The sequence below is a fragment of the Dermacentor variabilis genome, chromosome 5 (assembly GCF_050947875.1).
Source record: "Dermacentor variabilis isolate Ectoservices chromosome 5, ASM5094787v1, whole genome shotgun sequence".
Lineage (NCBI taxonomy): Eukaryota > Metazoa > Arthropoda > Arachnida > Ixodida > Ixodidae > Dermacentor > Dermacentor variabilis.
Genome location: NC_134572.1, coordinates 191,901,804 through 191,917,132, shown reverse-complemented (window position 1 = coordinate 191,917,132; position 15,329 = coordinate 191,901,804). Strand labels below are relative to the sequence as shown.

The window sequence follows — 15,329 nt, the reverse complement described above, 5'->3', positions numbered from 1 at the left end:
AACATAACTTTACGGCCCTTGTGTGGCTGACACTCCAAGACCACGATGTTCAAGACTTTAGCAGAATGGCAGCATGCCACAGTAGTTTCCGAAGCTTACACTTCCGGCCAACAGAACGCTTTGCTCTCATGTGCAGAATACAGTCATGTCCCGCTGGTAGCAAAATATATTATAAGCTCTTGAATAAAAAATGGCAGCTGCGCTCGCAGTTTTTAAATGACAGGTAAGCAGAACCAGGCACCATTTTGCAAGAGCTCTACGACACCACATTTTGTTCTTTAGATGGATGTTTCTAACGGAAATTTGCAGCTAGATACAGAAGCACATTGGGACAAAAATGGCACTAAAGATCTGGTGTTCGGACCAAAGTGCTGCTGAATTGTAAATGCCGGTGCCAGCTCCAGTGCCGTTAATTTTTTAGCATATTTAAGGGTGAGTCCATAGATAATGCACTACTAATATAACAACCACTTTTCGTGGTACTAATTGAGTTTGTTATAAAGTTGTTTGACTGTAACAGTAACATACAACTGGTGTTTACAGAACCTGTTTTACTCGTTTTGTGACATCCGCTTGTTGGGTTCCATGGTGGGTAGCTGGCCTTACTGCTCAAATAAGAATACCTTCATGGCTAGTTCCTTCACCCAACTTTCAGATTTCCCTCAAAAACGAAGGCGCACCGAAGAAGTTTTCAAGTTTCTTGGCCACTAAAGAGAGAATTTCCTGCACTGTCACATAATGCACAGTGAGAGACCAGAGAAGACTGTGAGAGTCATCTCAGCGTTTCTCGTTTCCAAATGTATGACAGAAGCTATCGGCCTAGGCTACAAGGCTACGAATTTGGCCAGCAACGACCTCCTCTTGGAGCTCCGCGATAAAAAGCAGTATGAAAAGCTATCTAATCTAGTGTCTTTCAGAGAAATTACAGTTACAGTCACCCCTCGCCGTACCATGAACACCATTCGAGGTGTCACCTCAGATGATGACTTGACGGAGCTCACTGAACAAGAGCTTTTGGAAGGATGGAAAGAACAGAATAGGGTTAACGTAAAACAAATAAAGATGAGGAGCGATGGAAAAGGAAGTCAGACAAAGCATATAATTATCACCTTTGGATCAAGTGTGCTACCCAAGAACATTGAGGCCGTGTATGTAAAGATCCATGTCTGACCATACATGCCCTCTGAGATGCTTCAAATGCCAAAGATTCATCCATAGTTCCCAGAACTTCCGAGGTCGACTGACCTATGCTAAATGCAGTGCACATGAACACCCATCTGAAACATGCGAGAATGATCTGCACTGTGTGAACTTTGATTGAGAGCATGCTGCATGCTTGTGGTTGTCTCCTACCTGGAAAAAGAACAAGAAATTGTTACACTGAAAGTCAAGGAGAATGTATCGCTTAAAGAGGCACGCAGGCCACATTTTCACGTCCACTCCACCCCTGTGGCTGATAGTGTCACCGACAGTGGGACGAGGTTATCGCATAAAGTGCTAGCAGCGGGAAGCAAATGTTTTGTCTGCCTCTTGCTTCAGCGTTTCTCTCAAGTCGAGATTACACAATCTCCAGTACTAAATGCATGGGAAGACAACGCACGGGATGCGTCGCCATCTCGGCACGCCCACGCTTTGCACACGTGGCAGATTACCTCTAAAATAGGGCATGCCGGCTGTGTATGTGCTTGTATGGCTGTGTTGACAGCCATGTGGAGCCACGGCCGCGCTAGAAAAGGAGACGGTCGTCAAGCTGCCCCCTACTCCTCTCGTGTGCGCTCCTGGTCACGTTACCGTGAGTGCGCTCCTTTCTCCTTGCTCATGCGGGAAGACTACGCTCGTCAAGCCACCATCCTTCTCAGCTCACTCTCACATGCTTTCACTCGCACCTAAAGCATACAGTGCACCGATCACAATAGGACCTTGTCGCACTTGAATCTTATACAGAACATGACGCTGCTGCTCTTCAGCAGTTGCTCTTGGTTGCACAGCTCAAGATTTGAGAGGTGCATCAGACGCTTGTAGCGGAACCACTCCACCATCTGTGCCTGCAGATGTTTTCATTTATTGTCTTGGTATTCCAATGAGGCGGCAGTAAACTTTTGCCATATTGAAATCATGTATAAACACACTTTGTTATATTGATGTTGTAAATACGTGAAGTCCTATGGACAAAAAGTTAAATACTTTATTGTATTGAAGTTTATTATATCGAAGTTTATCTGTATTTTGAGGCACATGCAAACAACAGTTTGCTTTTATATAACTGATACCATCTCAGATTCCGCATTTTTGCTTTCTTTATAGCAAAAGAATACTCCATTAAAATAAAGCATGACCATCCAAACTTCATATTCACTTTGTTATGTCCAATAATATTTAAATCTGTGTTTATTATATTGAGGTTACATTGTATTATGCTGCAAAGCTGCACATCTCTCTTTGCTGGTCTTGTGCTTCTAATATGTTTAACTGATCATCCTGTTGGAAGCAGAGGCATCGGTGGAAGCGGTTGTAGGGTGTGGAACCACTGGGTCTTGTTAGTGAAATAATATCTTGAATAGATCTTCCAAAAATACTGATACATTGCATTGGTAGAGTTAGGTAACACCCGCAAAGAATATATGAAAGCACCTCAATGATGAATAACAATATCAAGTATGCACGCAATGTGGGTCCTTGTGCCCACAGTTGGACTTCTGGCATGAACAGGAAATGAACAAAGCACTGGTAAGCTAGTCCTTTCCCTGTTTGACAACTGGTGGATGTGCTGCAAAGTGCAAGTTGCGCTGCCCTCCAGCCTTCTGTCCTTGTGACCATTTTCAGTGGTGACAGCATTCTCTCTGAGATAATAATAATGCACAAAAAAGATGTGGAATAACTCGGAGTAAAAGTGTACTCATGCCAGTACAGCTTGCAATGTAGTCATCTGCATACTTTTCTAGGATCACTGCATAGTTTTGCATTAACTTTGCAAATGGCAAATTAGCACTTTTTGCTTTAAACAATTCTGGAGTTGTTTTTCTGCTCTACATGTTTGGCAGCTGACACCTGTTGTATGGCTTCCTCAGCACTGCCTCAACTGAAACCGAGACCCGGGATGTTGCTTCCCAGCTTGGATGCTTCTATTTAAACAGTCAGCTGCATTGAACCATTTTATCATGTTACTGTACAGATCAGTTGTGCTGCCTTGTGTGATTGTTTGAAAGTAAGCCTTCACTCAATTGTTGTTTGGTGCATGGATCCACCTGAACTCAGATTACTCAGTCAACCGAATCTGGCCAGTCTCTGCGTGAAGGTGCTTGTCATTCTTGCCTGGGATGGTACAGCATCAGCTACTGTACATCATTTACTACTCGCACAACAGAATGCGGCCATAATAAGATGGATGCATTTGGCAGACATCTGCTTCACCTTGCCCCCCGATTTCTTGTGAGTTGCAGCTGCGTTCCATTCTTAGTGGGCCCAGGAGGAGCTCGCCTATGTGACTGTGTAGCATAGTTTGCTCAGCTCCATTACTAGGTGAAGAGTGACAACATTTGGAAACGTATGCAACCAGGTGCAATGTGATGCTTTATTCATAAAAATACTCTAGAAGAAAAGCGATAAAATCAGGGTTGTGTCTACGAGTGTTTGCTTCCTATGCTGTCGAAGATGCAGCAGCAGGTTTGCAAATTTTTATACTTTTTTGTGTGGTATACGTTTTTTGTTCACTTTCAACTGTATACTTCTTTGTTCACCTTAAACAAAGTGGAAAGGGCATTGAATTCAGAACTTTAACTTTTTCAGAACTTTAACTTTCCAGAACTTTAACTTTCCAGAACTTTAAACATTAAAATTCAGAACTTTAAATTTTAAGCTTCTTGTGTCGTCTGTTTGGCGCTTTAGTACTTCAGTATCACTAATTCACATTAGCTCATCCACCCATCTCACTTATCCACTCCAGTGTACTTGCTAATTTGCATTAATTGACTTTAATCCATGCGCCGCTTAATTTTAAGGTTGAACAGATGATATGAAAATGCTGTCACATCTACTTTAAAAGTAGAGTTAATCGGCCCAAAGTATTTTTTTTTAAATTCTCATGCTCTCTTAGAGCAGTAAACAAAGGCCAAAATGTTACTGCACAAAGAAGTGTCAGTGTTGTTAGGGGACTGCGAGTGTTTGTGTCTCACTGCTGTTTGTATATTGTCACGTGGTCGTGACATCAAAGAACACAGTTGCAATACTGTGAAAGCAAAACTAGCTTTTATTGAGCGAACCTGTGCCCACAAAACAGGCTACACTTAAAGCAGAACGAGAGCAGCAAACACAGTCGGCGATCGTCGAAAATCTGATCAGCGGGTCAAGCGCGTCGGCTTTTATACATCAATCGTCGAATGTTCCAGAGTAATCGATGGGACCCACGTGCCTTCCACAAAGTTCTACATTATTCACGTCGCGCACACATGCGATCAGATTACACAAGGTTCAGTCACAGACAGCGGATGGAGGCATTGATGACGTTCTGGAAACTTCCGATACATGCAGGCGCATCCTGCGCTGTGCGATAACATTTGTAAGGCGGTGCCCAATAAAGACAAACAAGTACACATGTCAATACCCCCCTCTTAAAAAGCATCGACCCGATGCTGCAAACGAAAGTAATAAATGAAAACACCTGTAGCAAAGAGAGCAACAAAATAAAGAAGTTCGTCAGTGTCTGTAAAAGGGTTTAAGGCACACCACGTGGACCACTTCAGATCGTGCGCAGCGCCGGTGGGAATGCGAAATGCCGTCTGGCACGACCTCATAGTCCAGCGCGCCAATGTGTCGGATTACCTTGTAGGGTCCGAAATAGCATCGCAATAGTTTCTCTCTCATTCCTCGCCGGCGTATCGGGGTCCATACCCAAACACGGTAGCCGGGCTGGTACTCGAAAAAGCGTCGTCGGAGGTTGTAGTGTCGGCTGTCGGTCCTCTGCTGGTTCTTGATCCTTACGCGGGCGAGCTGTCAAGCTTCTTCGGCGTGCTGGAGATAGGTAGCAACGTCAAGATTCTCCTCGTCAGTGACTTGCGGCAGCATGGCGTCGAGCGTCGTCGTCGGGTTCCTGCCGTAAACCAGCTTAAGTGGCGTGATCTGTGTTGTTTCTTGCACCGCCATGTTGTAAGCGAAGGTTACGTACGGCAGGACCGCGTCCCACGTCTTGTGCTCGACGTCGACGTCCATTGCTAGCATGTCGGTGAGGGTCTTGTTCAGGCGCTCCGTGAAACCATTCGTCTGCGGGTGGTAGGCAGTTGTCCTCCTGTGGCTTCTACGGCTGTACTGAAAAATGGCTTGGGTGAGCTCCGCTTTAAAGGCCGTTCCTCTGTCGGTGATGAGGACTTCTGGGGCGCCATGTCGCAGCAGAATGCTTTCAACTAAAAATTTTGCCACTTCGGCTGCGCTGCCTTTCGGCAGAGCTTTAGTTTCAGCGAAGCGGGTGAGGTAGTCCGTCGCCACGATGATCCACTTATTTCCGGACGTTGACGTCGGAAACGGTCCCAAGTCCATCCCGATCTGCTGAAAAGGTCGGCAAGGAGGCTTGATTGGCTGTAGTAATCCAGCTGGCCTTGTGGGTGGTGTCTTGCGTCGCTGACAGTCTCGGCTTGTCTTGACGTAACAGGCAACGTCGGCGGTTAGGCGCGGCCAGTAATACCTTTCTTATATCCTCGATAGCGTCCGGGAGAAGCCGAGGTGCCCGGCGGTCGGATCGTCATGTAGGGCGCGCAGTTCTTCTGCACGCAGCGCCGCCGGAACAACAAGAAGGTAGTTGGCGCGGACTGGTGGAAAGTTCTTCTTCACGAGTAGATTGTTTTGAAGCGTGAAGGAAGATAATCCGCGCTTAAATGCCCTGGGGACGACGTCGATGTGCCCTTCCAAATATTCGACGAGGCCTTTTAGCTCCGGGTCTGCCCGTTGCTGTTCAGCGAAGTCTTCCGCGCTTATCATTCCAAGGAAGGCGTCATCATTCTCGTCATCTAGCGGTGGCGAGTCAATAGTGTGATAGGCAATCGGCATCGGAGTGTTTTCGTCCGGACTTGTAGGTTACAGTGATGTCGTATTCTTGTAGTCTGAGGCTCCACTGCACCAGTTGTCCTGAAGGATCCTTTATATTCGCTAGCCAACACAACGTGTGATGGTCGCTGACGACTTTGAATGGCCTGCCATATAGATCAGGGCGAAATTTAGCTGTAGCCGGAACGATGGCGAGGCATTCCTTTTCGGTCATAGAATAGTTGCCTTCCGCTTTTGACAGCGACCGGCTAGCATGAGCTATCACCTGTTCGACTCCGTTTCTCCTCTGGACTAAAACGGCACCGAGGCCTAGGCTACTGGCGTCAGTATGGATTTCTGTATCGGCGTACTCGTCGAAGTGTGCCAGTACCGATGGCGACTGCATGCGTCGTTTGAGTTCTTCAAATGCGTTGGCCTGCAGCGTTTCCCACTTGAACTCAGCGTCACATTTAGTTAGACATGTCAACGGCTCAGCGATGCGTGAAAAGTCCTTGACAAAGCGCCTGCAGTAGGCATACATGCCAAGGAATCTACGCAGTGCCTTCTTGTTGATGGGTTGCGGGAACTGTGCGATGGCAGCTGTCTTTTGCGGGTCTGGACGGACACCATATTTGCTGATTACGTGGCCTAGGGACAGAAGCTCATCATAAGCGAAGCGACATTCTTCCGGCTTCAGAGTAAGCCCTGATGACTTGATGGCCTCTAATACTGTCGCAAGCCGCCTGAGGTGATCGTCGAAATTTCCGGCGAAGACGACGACATCATCCAAGTAAACGAGACAGGTCTGCACTTCAATCCTGCTAAAACCGTGTCCATCACGCGCTGGAACGTTGCAGGCGCCGAGCACAGTCCGAATGGCATAACCTTGAACTCGTAGAGGCCGCCTGGGGTGATGAAGGCCATCTTTTTGCTATCTCTTTGGTCGACTTCTATTTACGAATAGCCAGACTTGAGGTCCATCAAAGAGAAGTATTTAGCGTTACAGAGCCGATCCAATGCGTCGTCTATTCGTGTGAGGGGGTATCAGTCCTTCTTCGTAGTCTTGTTCAGCCGATGATAATCGATGCAAAAACGTAGGGTTCCGTCCATTTTCTTCACCAAGACTACACGAGATGGCCACGGGCTTTTGGACAGCTGGATAATGTCGTCGCGCAGCATTTCGTCGACTTGGTGTCTTATAGCCTCACATTCTCGCGTAGAAATTCGAAGAGGGCTCTGGCGGAGTGGTCGAGCGCACTCCTCGGTGATTATGCGATGCTTGGCGACTGGTGTTTGTCGAATCCTCGATGATGTCGAAAAGCACTCTTTGTATCGTCGAAGTAAGCTTCACATCTGTTGTTGCTTAATCATGGGGAGACTTGGATTTATGTCGAAGTCTGGTTCGGGAACTACGGTCGTTGGAATACATGCGGCAGAATCCGAGAGGACAAACTCATTTCTTGTTTCCAGAATTTCTTCGATGTATGCGATCGTCGTGCCCTTGTTGATGTGCTTGAATTCCTGGCTGAAGTTTGCCAGCAACACTTTTGTGGTTCCTCCGTGCAGTCGAGCGATTCCTCTAGCGACGCAAATTTCACGGTCAAGCAGTAGATGTTGGTCGCCTTCGATGACGCCTTCTACGTCCGGGTGTTTTGGGGCCAACCGAAATAACAATGCTGCAGCGAGGCGGGATGCTCACTTGATCTTCGAGCACACTCAAGGCGTGGTGACTACGAGGGCTCTCCGGCGGTATCGCTTTATCTTCCGACAGCGTTATTGACTTCGACTTGAGGTCGATGATTGCGCCGTGTTGGTTCAGGAAGTCCATACCGAGAATGACGTCTCATGAACACTGCTCGAGGATAACGAAGGTGGCAGGGTAAGTCCAGTCATGAATGGTTATTCTTGCCGTGCAGATTCCAGTCGGCGCAATGAGGTGTCCTCCAGCGGTTTGAATTTGAGGGCCTTCCCATGCAGTTTTAACTTTCTTCAACTGGGCGGCGATGTGTCCACTCATTATGGAGTAATCGGCCCCTTTCCCCACTAAGGCAGTAACTGCGTGGCCGTCGAGAAGCACGTCGAGGTCGGTGGTTCTTTATCTGGCATTGCAGTTAGGGCTTGGCATTGGATCATGACTGCGTCATGTTGAACTGAAGCTGGAACGTTGCGTCGTCAGGTCGTCTTTCTTCGTCGTATTCTGTGCTTCCAGGCTTCATCGGGACGGCGGTGTGTCATTATGTCGTTGAGGTAGTTTCTTCGATGTCTTTGTCGGCGGCAGAGGATCTTCGTCAGTTCGACGAACAGCAACCGCACCTCCATCGGTTGCTGCTTTTAGTTTTCCCGACATGGGCTCGCTGAACGGCCCCGGGCTGGGCCGGTGTACGGTTGGCGCTGCGGCGACAGGTAGCAGGCTGGTGATGGCGAACGCGACGGTCGTTGAGAGCTCCACTGAGTAGTGGTGAGGTAGTAGGCGATATCGCGAGGGCGTTCACCTTGCTGCGGGCACGGAGCATTGACGGCGAAACCTCGCAGTCCCATCTCCCGGTATGGGCATCGTCGGTAGACATGACCCGCTTCTCCTTAGTGGTAGCAAAGCGGGCGGTGGTTAGGAGCGCGCCAAACGTCTGTCTTTCTCCGGCAGCTGCGCTGTGTGACAGGTGGGCGTGCTGGCAGCGGCGGTGGTGGTCGACGAAATTACGGCGTCACAGGGCCCTGGCGCCGTCGTGGAGGGGGACCTTGACGGCGGGCGACGGTGCGTAGGTCATCGCTTGCGCCTGAGGCTGCGGCGATTCAGGGGCTACTCCGAGTTGTTGTTTGAGCTGCTCACGTACGGCGTCGGCAATCGAAGTCACTTGAGGCTGTGTTGATGGGAACAGCTTCCATAGCTCCTCCCGCACGACCGCTCGGATAGTCTCGCATAGGTCATCAGTGGCCAGTGACTGAACTCCGGCGCAGTTTGTCGTGTTAGTGCGGCGGTCGAATTGCCGGTTTCGCATCTCGAGTGTCTTCTCGGTGCTGGTGGCCTCGCGAAGAAACTCGTCAACGGTCTTCGGTGGGCTTCATACCATTCCGGCAAAAAGTTCCTCCTTCACACCACGCATGAGTAGGCGGACTTTCTTCTCCTCGGGCATTTCAGGGTCGGCGTGGCTGAATAGACGGCCCATTTCCTCCGTGAAGATCGCAGTTGTCTCATTAGGTAGCTGCACCCGGGTTTCTAATAGCGCTTGGGCTCGTTCTCGGCGCACAACGCTTGCGAATGTCTGCAGGAAGCCGCTTCGGAACAGTTCCCAGGTCGTTAAGGTGGCTTCTCTGTTCTCGAACCACGTCCTGGCAGTGTCTTCCAATGCGAAGAAGACATGTCGCAGTTTGTCGTCGCAGTTCCAGTTGTTAAATGTAGCGACTCTCTCGTATGTCTCAAGCCAGCTTTCCGGGTCCTCGAACGTTGAACCGCGTAACGTCGGAGGCTCTCTGGGCTGCTGCAGCACGATGGGGGACGCCGGGGCTGCCATTGGGGTGGACTTGGTGGCGATCTTCTTGGTCGTCTCAGGCGAAAGTCCGTACTCCGGGGGCAGTCCTTGCAGCCTGCGGCTACCTCGCTGTTTCTTGGTGACGTTGGTGTTGTCTTCCGCGTGCTTCGGGCTTGCATCGCGGCTTTGCGGGGGCGTTCGGTACATGAACGCACAAGCACCTCCACCAGATGTCACGTGGTCGTGACATCAAAGAACACAGCAGCAATACTGTGAAAGCAAAATTAGCTTTTATTGGGCGAACCTGTGCCCACAAAACAGGCTACACTTAAAGCACAACGAGAGCGGCGAACACAGTTGGCGATCGTCGAAAATCTGATCAGCGGGTCAAGCGCATCGGCTTTTATACATCAATCGTCAAATGTTCCAGAGTAATCGATGGGACCTGCGTGCCTTCCACAAAGTTCTACATTATTCGCGTCGTGCACACATGCAATCAGATTACACAAGGTTCAGTCACAGACAGCAGATGGAAGCATCGATAACATTCCAGAAACTTCCAATACATGCAGGCGCGTCCTGCGCTGTGCGATAACATTTGTAAGGCGGTGAAACATGTCGCCCGATAAAGGCAAACAAGTACACGTGTCAATATAATGGCTTATTCAAGCAGAATAAGTGGAATTTGGATTCATTGTTTATGATGTCCCGGAGGCCTTCACAAGAAAACGGGCATGGATTCAAATTAACAACACATTGAAAAGGTTACACAATATTAAACACTGCGTACATTGAAACCATGAAAAATAAGCCATGATATGTTGCCCCGGAATATACGTTCTAACTTATTCTAAATGCAAAGGAAAATTGGGGCAGATGGGCAGTATCTAATGCAAACTGATAGTATATACGGACAATCTTACATCAAATTGAGGTTAATAGTAAGAAGAGAACCTGATGGGTTGTGGAACGACAAACTATGCATAATATTTGGCGGTGCTGTTGGGCAAGTAGGAAAAATGTCAGATGCAAGGTACAGCACCATAATAAATAAACTAGAAATTACAGTTTTGAAAAGTCACAAACGGTTTATCTATGCACAGGAATAAAGCAGCTAGGTAACCTTAGGTATAAAAGGAAACACCGCAATTCAGTATTGACATAGCTGAATTCTATCCATATTCAACAATCTTAAAGCTCTTATGAGGAGAATAAACTGCCCCGTTTAGCCAAATACAAGAGCTTTAACAAAATTTATTTGCATGCTTACTGAGCGCTTTACCTTCATCAGTTGTGTGCATTGCATATCTTTTACATATATTAATGGGCATTTCTTGCAGTAAAAATCAGCAGAATTTTATCGGATATATGGAATAATTATCTCGTGGGTACAGTCGAACCCACTTATGATACCGGTTTTAACAATATATTGGTTATAACAATGAGAAGCTTGCTCGCAGGTTGCTCACTGCAAACAGTTTAATCACTCGCGTTCATCTTTGTTGGTTGCATTGAAATCGTTCCTGGCCACGCGGTTTCTCAGCCTCGCTTGACTCGCCGCTGAAACGGAATATGGCTGATCTGCCTGCTGATCATCAGCAATGCACGGCGTCCCTGGTGAAAAGAAAGCGCACGGCTATAGACTTGGAAACTGAGTGCTTCTAACCGATGGTGCAATCATTGTGAACGTGGTTGCATCAGATAGCGACGGCGATGACGGCAGCGATGATGCGGTAGGGCAGGCTGCCTCAACATTGTCTTCACAGGAGGCTTGGCAGGTGATTCAGTCGCTCCAAGGCTTCGTTTTCACAAGGAACCTTCCACTGCACTACGTGGAGCACCTGGATGCCTTGGAGAAGGATGTCATGCAAGGCTGAGGGACGTAGGGTTTTATCGTGCAAGCCAGTGAGAAGTACGTGTCGAGATGCTTGTGGCGCTCTCACCTCAGCGTTTCTTCTGGATTTTTCAAGCTGACAGGCTGCTGCGGCAGCATTCTCGCCATTTTGAGAAGGCCGCTTTTTGGGCCACCAAAGCGATGCTTCGGCGGTACTCGCATATCTCTTGCCACCCGTGACACCTCTTTGCATTTGTTATAGCAGTGCCATTCTTTAATTCCGACAGCTGCGGCTTGTTACACGCGATTGGAGCGCCCAGCAAGCATTTAAACATGTGAACACAATCAGCAGCCGGATGGCGGAAGGTGGTGGGAAGGGACACCAGCCTCCTCGTAGTTTTCTCACAACAGTTCTGCCATCCCCCTGTTTTGATTTTTTCTTGCAACCCGGTTATAACGATTATCAGTTATAACAATGGAATTTTCATGGCACCTGGATACTGTTATAAGTGGGTTCGACTGTATTACCTTTTTCAATTTTATTCCGTGCTGATTTTTTCAAGCTCTAAGAGCAGTCTTCCAATGCATCTTCTCCCACTTAGGTTAGAGTGCAGTGTTGGCTTGTATGATTACCAATAAGCATTATGTGACAACTTTGTAAATGCTTCCAAACATTCTATTATATGCTCAGTCAATGCTGCAAATTTTTACTTGGCAGAATAAAAAGAGCGAAGAAAGAGGACGCCACTTAGGGCTGTTGAATTCAACCTCGTTCGATGACTAGACAGGATGTACTTAAAGGGACACTAAAGTGAAGAATGATTTCTTCTGCATCAGTAAGTTACCGTTCTACGACACCAAAAACACCACTCTTACAACGATAAGACGTTTGGTAAGCCAGAAAAAGCGAAAAAAACGAAATACGGGTGGCGACGCCTACTTTAGTTCCTGCACCTGGGGGCTGTGACGTCTTGGATTTTGATGGCATCTTCTAGGGCCTACTAATTATATATAGCGGTACAGATTGACTACATTGTGTTCTAAAGGAACCAGATATTAAACATGGCAAGTTTTGGGAACCTTTATTCAGCCAACGCGGCCCAAATGTGAAAACATACATTGGAATCGCTGACATCATGCTGACGTACCGGCGCTGGGGTTTCAGCACGAAATTCAAATACTGATACTTGAACCTTCATTTTCTCTTCTTATAATCAAACTATTTTTTTGAAATGACTGCCTGCTGGCTTCTCAAACAATGCTTTATTAGTCTAAACTGATTTATTGTTTCGCTTTAGTGTCCCTTTAAGCCCTGAAAATGCCCTCTCAACGCTAACTTGTATGGCCGGCACCGCAAGTACTACTGTGGCAAGTAAATACTGGTCTGGGCGCTGCGACTTTTCTTTCTCCCAATAGTCCAGTACATTCGAATCCTTGCTTATTCTAGGCACCTTCTCGACGGCATCAAGTAGGCTTTGTACTTCTTTGACTTTGAGTGAACTGTCACTAGCTGCTTACAGGCAGTCCTCTTCTCTTTCCATAAGGAAGGCCTCAAGTTCAACCTCAGCTCATAATGAGCTCCTAGAAGGATATTCTGCTGCCGCTATTAATTGTACTCGATCGCCTCCGACAATTCCACATAGCTGCCTCCATGTGGTCACCAGGTGCTGTATTGCTCATCACCTTTCCTCACTAGTCAACGTTACATTATAGCGAGGATCTAGATAAATAACAGCCCAGAAAGATCGCAGCCTAGCAACAACTTCTCGCACCTCTTCATAGCAGTCGCATGTTGCTGGCTATCGAGGTGTCCATTTTAGAAACCTCTAGGCGACATTTAAGCCAAGTGTTATAAGAATCACATATCGTGAGCTGCTCCCTTTGCAGTTCAACAATGGCTTTCTCTGCAGGAGCCAGTGCAGCCACTGTGTTTTTGATGCCCTACCAGTCTTCTTCTGTAAGAGAGAGCTCACCTTCATGGCTAAAAAGGTTGTCGCAGAACTCTCGGAGTTCCAGCAGCCATTTAAACATGGCGCTTGTAAACATCCACTGTGTCAGACAGTCCAAAATTGGTTTCATCAATTTTAGCTTGCAAAGGAGGGACATCACCGTTGGTGACCGTATTTTTTCACTATGTTGCATGCTTTGATAACAAGGTCCTCCACTGCTAAACATTTCAGCGCATCGTGCACTGCAAGTTGCAGTGTGTGAACAGCGCACCTCATCCCTTGAAGGAGTGGTCCATCATCCGAAAACGTGAAGCCTCCTTCCAACTCGTTTAGGAGTCGCTTAAATCACCAGTCGCCAGTAGCTTAAATTCTCATATGGCATTTCTCGCTCTTCATTCTCGAACTGTGGCACGTGCCGGACGTCTTCGTCTTCAGATGCTGGCCCTGCTAGAAGAGCAACCACTCTAACCATATTCGCTGCATTGTCCGTCGTTACACTGTACACTTGGTCCAGAGCTACTCCATATTCAGAGAGCACGCCAAAAACTCACGCTTTAAGTTTTCTGCGGTGGGCACTCAAAAAGTTATTTCATAGCCAGTGTCTGTAAGCACATCCTGCCATCTTCAATAAATTGTACATTGATGCGAAGGATTGCTCGATCAAGGCGTTTGTCCATTTTTAGCGAAACAAGACGATTTTGAAGTGACTGTGAAATCAATTTTCTTGCTTTTTTCGCTTCTTGAGCCACTCATAATCGAACACTCTCGGCACTCATAGTCATTCTTTTCTTAAGGTCCTGCAATATAGGGTCATTGATTTTTGAAACACGGATTCATCAATCCTGCAAAATGGTCGACCATTCGTAGTGACCAATTGGACGCTAGCATTCATGATGGCTTCTCCGGTTATGTTTACGCTCACACCCGTGCTCACCTACAATGCATGCGGAAGTTGTGTCTGCTTCATTACCTTGCCCTTCCGTAGTCAGAGAACCTGCTCACTGCCAGACCCTTTCGAGGATTTGCTACACGACAGCTTCTCCAGGAATGCGGAAGTTGTGTCTGCTTCATTACCTTGCCCTTCCGTAGTCAGAGAACCTGCTCACTGCCAGACCCTTTCGAGGATTTGCTACACGACAGCTTCTCCAGGACTAGTGCTTGGAATTCTGCACTGTGATGTTCAAGGTTAGCAGCATGCTGTCCCGATGACCTACTCTGACAGTCTCCAATCTGACATATAGACTGTACTTTCTCGACATCAAACTGGAAATGCTTGCAGACTGAATGATGACTGAAGCGACCCATCTTTAGAAACAGCAGCACCGGCTGCACACAAGAGTAATATACAGGAATAGTTAGTCACTGTATGACTACCTTTGTAGAGACATTTGTGCCTAAGACCCCAAATATTATGTGCACGAGCAAAAAAAAAAATTGTTTTGCGATGTCTAAAATAGGTGTGAGGCATGAGCAATGGGTTCCGATTATGGCGCCCCACAGGCAGTGTTAAAGCGCCCCACAGGCAGTGTTAAACGATGTGTTCTGGCTGTTCTTTTCTTTACCTCACAAAAACAAAGATATTTGAACAGGTGCTTTCTGAACGTCTGTAGTTTCATTTCTTGTCAGTATGGTTAAAGTCTGGGCTGGAACAAGGTCTACTAGCTCACTTAAAAATTGGGACATAGCGCAATAGTGCACCACAAAAAGGAGCGTGCATATGCTTATGAGGACCCTGAGACTTGAGTGGAAGTTAGTGGGAAGGAACATTTGACGAAACTATTCCTTGAAGTGAAGAGTGCACAAAAAGCGATGACTAAAACTCAGAACTAGCCATCTTGCTCGACATCCCTCCCTCACTCTTCACTCGAAAACATGCTTTGACAGAGTCATCGCTGCTTCCATTTAAATTTTAAGGAATTGGTTCACTGTTGTACAAGAAAGCCTATTTCAACAATGCACTTCAAATTTCTTGCTGTAAACATGGAGGAAAATGCAGCTTTCCTCAGAAAATATCTAGATGGGGAGTGCCGGAAGAAGGGGGGGGGGGGGGGGGTGTTGTCTACAAGT

The 15,329-nt window shown here is 47.3% G+C and overlaps 1 protein-coding gene across 5 annotated transcripts in view; it reads left to right on the top strand.

Moving 5' to 3' along the window:
* Positions 1-15,329, top strand: part of rhea (Talin_middle and talin-RS domain-containing protein rhea) — a 439,862-nt gene that overhangs the window by 333,655 nt on the left and 90,878 nt on the right. The gene's annotated exons all lie outside the window — the stretch shown is intronic.